Source organism: Pseudorasbora parva, chromosome 6 (genome assembly GCF_024679245.1).
Source record: "Pseudorasbora parva isolate DD20220531a chromosome 6, ASM2467924v1, whole genome shotgun sequence".
Taxonomy (NCBI): domain Eukaryota; kingdom Metazoa; phylum Chordata; class Actinopteri; order Cypriniformes; family Gobionidae; genus Pseudorasbora; species Pseudorasbora parva.
The window spans coordinates 31,786,551-31,792,042 of record NC_090177.1 but is presented as its reverse complement, the minus strand read 5'-3'; positions in this window follow the sequence as shown (position 1 = coordinate 31,792,042).

The window sequence follows — 5,492 nt, the reverse complement described above, 5'->3', positions numbered from 1 at the left end:
CTGGTTTCGGTTGTGACACGGGCAGTTGAAAGATTGAGCATTGACTGGCCTGTTGATAAGCAGGAAGTTCGTTCTAAAAGCAAACTGGATGAACGTTTCCTGCCATCTCGATCACAACCTCAGTGACGGGGCCTGCCATTTTTTCCTGATCTCCACACCAAGGTTATAAATCGGCTAAATAAATCGGCCACTATGGCAGCCTTGGTGGCTACTGAGAGGCATCTGTGGCTCAACCTAAGTAACATCAAAGAAAAAGACAAAAGTTTTCTTATGGATGCTCCCCTGTCATCTTCATGTCGATAGGTTTCAGGAGGCAGCTAAACAGGCGGCTGCATTTCAGAAATTCCTCTCCCGCTGCTAACATATCTCCGGGGCTGCTGAGCGGCTTAGATGTTTGGGTTAATAATGTAACCCAAACATCTAAGCCCAGCTCTTCTCACCATGACACACAAAAACAGGGAGTGGCCTCTCGTGCTTCCCTCAGAAGGCGTGGGGACACGGGAGGGAAGCTCAACTGCAGTCTTCAAGGGGTAAAGCAGATCTTAGGTTCGTTATTATGTCCAAGAAGGCTGTGGGGAAGAGGTCCTGATGCCTGAGGGGTCAGGCCAGAAATGAAGACAGAGGGCAAAGGGTATCAGATACAGTTCAGGTCTCGCCCGCCCAGGTTTATGGGGGTCCTATCCACAGTGGTGGGCCCAGAGCAGATTCTACAACAAGAAGTGAAAACTCTGTTAGAGAAAGGGGCCATAGATTATGTACCTCATTCAAAAAGTTCTGAAGAAGGATGGGGGATTGCGTCCCATTTTGGATCTTTGTGTGCTGAACGCCACAGTCATGCAGTTGAAGTTCAAAATGTTAACCTTGAGACAAATCATGCCACAAATCAGGTCCGAGGACTGGTTTGTCACGATAGATCTCAAGGACACATACTTCCACATTTCCATCCTTCAATATCACAGGAAGTTCCTGAGGTTTGCTTTCAGGGGGAAAAGCATACCAGTATCGAGTACTTCCATTCAGCCTAGCTTTATCACACCGCATCTTCACGAAATGCGTAGATGCAGCTCTGGCGCCACTGCACCTGCAAGGCATTCGCATTATGAACTACATCGACGATTGGTTAATTTTAGCTCAGTCACATCAGTTTGCGGTTTGGCATCGAGATGACGTTCTCGCCCATAGGAAGGAGTTGGGGTTACGGCTGAACGCCAAGAAGAGTGTTCTTTCTCTATTAGAGAGGACCACTTTCCTAGGTGTGGTGTGGGACTCAACATCAATGCAGGCACGCCTTTTATCGGCACGTATAGAGTCCATCCTTTCGGCTGTAAAAACTAGGCCAGTCACTCACGGTGAAACAATTTCAGAGATTGTTGGGTTTGATGGCAGCAGCAATCAGTGCGATACCGTTTGGTACAGATCTCAGGGGCCATCATGTGTTAGTTCGGTCAGACAACACATAAGTGGTTGCCTATTTAAATCATCAGGGGGTCTGCGCTCGTGTCTGCTGTGCAAACTGGTGCACCAGATCCTCCTGTGGTCCCAGGGGAAGTTGCATTCCCTCAAAGCAGCTTGCATTCCTGGGGCTCAGAATATAGGAGCGGACATTCTGTCAAGACAGGGGCTGAGGCCTGGGGAATGGAGACTCCACTCAGAAGTAGTGGAGCAGATTTGGAGGGTGTTCGGCCAGGTTCAAGTGGATTTGTTTGTGTCTTGAGAGATGACTCACTGTCCACTCTGGTTATCCCTCACGTATCCAGCTCCCCTGGGGTTGGATGCGATGGCTCAGACGTGGCCGAGGCTACGTCTATATGCTTTTCCCCCAGTTGCTCTCCTCCCGGGAGTGCTGGAGACCAGTTGTACCTTATTCTGATAGCCCGACATTGGTTGGGGTGAGTATGGTTCTCTGATCTATCTCTCCTCGACGGGCCTCCACTGGAGTTACCTGTCGGGGGGGGACCTTCTGTCCCAAGCAGGGGGCACTTTACTGCACCCTCGCCCAGAACTGTGGAACCTTTGGGCTTGGCCTCTGAGGGGGCCCAGCTCATAGGAGCAGGTCTCTCAACTGAGGTGGTGGAGACCATTCTACACTTCAGAGCTCGTTCCACAAGGAAACTTTATGCTTTAAACTTTATGAAACTTTAAGTGGAACGTATTCACTTCATGGTGTAGTGACCGTCAGTGGGATCCAGTTAATTACCCAGTTGGGACAGTGCTGGATTTCCTACAGGACTGGTTTACTAAAGCTCTATCCCCTTCCACCTTGAAGGTTTACGTGGCAGCCATATGTGCTTAACACATTCCTGTGGGTGGTATATCTGTGGGTAAAGATCCATTGGTATCTCGTTTTCTCCGTGGTACTTTGAGGCTTAGGCCTGTAGTTCACGCTAGGGTACCGACTTGGGATCTGGCTACCATACTTCAGGGCCTCTCCCTGGCTCCCTTTGAGCCATTAGAGGAGGTTCCTGATAAGTTTTTGACCTTAAAAGCTTTGTTCCTCCTCGCTATCTCTTCTATTAAAAGGATAGGGGATTTGCAAGCACTGTTGGTTGCTCCCTCGTGCCTGGAATTTGCACCTGGTATGGTTAAGGCCTTTATCCTAGGCCCGGTTAGGATAAAGATTTTTGTGATGCAGCAGGGTGGTCCTCACCACACACATTTGTGAGGTTGTACTCTTTAGAGTTGGACTCCACTCCAGGGTCCCAGGTGCTTTCGTCCTAGTGCTGCTCCCTCTGATTCACACTGGACAGTCACTTCTCGCTATGGTTGGTATAGACGTTCCCATAGTGTCAATCGATGCAACGGGAGTTCACTAGAAAGGGAAGCTAGCGCGGCTTTGTTTGGGCTGGCTTCAAGCTTCCTGGTTCGTGACATCACCAGCTCGTGTCTGGAAGCACATGTGCTTCCACACGTCATCACGCAAAGCGTTCCCTTAGTGTCAAATGATGCAACGCTCGTTCCCTCTTCAGGGAACCAAGGTTACAGGCGTAACCTAGGTGTTTTTTTTACACTGAAAAATTCATTCAGCATTTATATGTTATGTTATATGTTATATGATATGTTTTCTCTATCTTGTGTCTGTATAACAGTAAAATCAGGAGTCTGTCCAAGCAGACGTTATAGAGCAGAAGAGTGTACCTGGATACGTTTTGTGTCATGTACCGATGACAGTAGCTGTGCCAAGAATGATAAATGCTGCAGCAATGGATGTGGCCTTCAGTGTATGGCTCCAGTTACAGGTATTACATTATTATTATTATTATTATTATTATTATTATTATTATTATTATTATTATTATCATTATTATTATTATATTTTTATTTTATATTAGGGTTAAACTAGAACGATAACTGGTTTCATGATGAATCTCGATAAAATGTACTGATGGTTACTAATATTGTTTAAAATTGAAACGTTTTTATCATTGAAAAAATGTTATTATTAAAATGTCTTGGTTACGTCTGTGACCTTAATACCCTGAATAGGAAACTAGACACTGCATCACCGCTCTGGGAACACCTCTGCGTGATTGCGTCATGAAGCACACATGTCATCAGTCCAATAGAGAGAGACAGAACATCATAGGCAGATAACTATAGACCCGGAAACTATAAAGCACACCAGCAAACACACGTCGATAGCTTCTGAAGAAGCCTAAAACAATGTGCTTGGGGGCATGCGAGAGGTATAGGAATGTGATGCAGCATAACGTAATAACGTAACGCGACATTCCCTTTCATGGGAACTCGATCTGCATCACCTCTCTGGGAACGAGAATACCCACGTCCACATAGGAGTGCGTATGCCTGTCTGTGGCATAATCTTAAGAGGCAAGCATTAACATCTAGTTTGTAGAGTCTGATGAATGTGTGTGGTGAGGACCAGCCTGCCGCATCACAAACGTATTGCAGGGAGGCCCCTGCCAAATGTGCCTGGGAGGCGGCCATAATCCTAATTGAATAGGACCGTACAACCAAAAGAGAAGGCTGTCCGGCCACCACATAAGCAAGTAAGATGGCCTGGACCACCTACTTGCTCATCCTCTGCTTTGATACCAGGCCCCCTCTCAAGGGTGGCCCGTAACAAACAAACAGCTGTTCAGTTTTCCTCCACAGGGCTGCTCTGTGGACATGAGCATCAAGTGCCCGAACAGGACAACGCATATTCAATCTTTCCTGGTCTGACATCGCAAAGGGAGGAGGACAGAAGGAGCACAATAGGTCACACCAAATTGTTGAGGACCTTGGGAATATACCCGGGCCTCTGAGAAAGGCCTTGGCCATACCCGGGGCAAATTCCAAGCACAAGGGTGCAACCGAGAGGGCTTGAAAAGCTCCTATTGTTTTCAAAGAAGAGATAGTTAGAGATAGAGAAATATATTTTTAGCTTGAGAAACTTTTTAGAGACTTCCTCAAGCGGCTCAAAAGGAGCCTTGGAAAGACCTTGAAGGACAATAGATAGGTCTCAGGCCGACTCCCTGGTGTGTTTCATAGATCTCAATCACAGGGTTCTACGGAGAATACGAGTTACTAGTGGGTGTCGCCCCAATGAAACACCACCCAAAGGAGTGTGGTAGGCTGATATGGCCGTACATCTTTAATGTGGAGGGGGCAAGCCCAGCTGAGAATCTGTCCTGAAGAAACTCCAGCACCCTGCTCGCAGAGCAGTTAACTGGATCCCGCAGGTGACCTCTACACCATAAGGTGAAAAGTCTCCACTTCACAGCATAAAGTTTCCTCGTGGAGGGAACGCTAGACTGTAGAATGGTCTAAACAGGTTCGGTTGAGAGACCAGAACGGGCCTCCTCAGAGGTCAAGCCCATAGTTTCCACAACTCTGGGCGAGGGTGTACGAAGACACCGTCTGCCTGAGAGAGAAGGTCCCTCCTAATCTGAATCTCCAGGGGAGAGCCGTCGAGGAGAAACACAATGTCTGAGAACCATACTCCACCTGGCCAGAAAGGGGCTACTAGCAGAAGATGGGCCCGGCCCCGGCGTACTTTCTCTAGAACTCCCAGAAGCAGAGCAGTTGGGGGTAAGACATACAGGGGCTGCCTCGGCCACTCCTGTACCATCGTATCCAGTCCAAGAGGAGCTGAAGGTTTCACGGAGAACCACAGACGACAATGTGTGTTTTCGTGTGTGCCAAACAGGTCTACGTGAGCCCTGCCAAACTTCTCCCAAAGGAGCTCCACCACCTCGGTGTGGAGTCTCCACTCCCCGGGCCTCAGCCCCTGCCTAGACAGGATGTTCGCTTCCACATTCTGGCTCCCCGGGATGTACATTGCCCTGACTGAGAGAAACTTTCCCTGAGCCCACAGGAGGATAAGGCGAGCCCACTTCTATAAGCGACGAGACCTTAGACCCCCTGATGATTTATATAGGAGACCACCGATGTGCTGTCTGTGCATACAAGCCAATGATGGCCCCTGAGGTATGGCAGGACCTGCCACAGGCCCTGGGATGAGCGAACACTCATGGTCGCCCCCTAGCCCG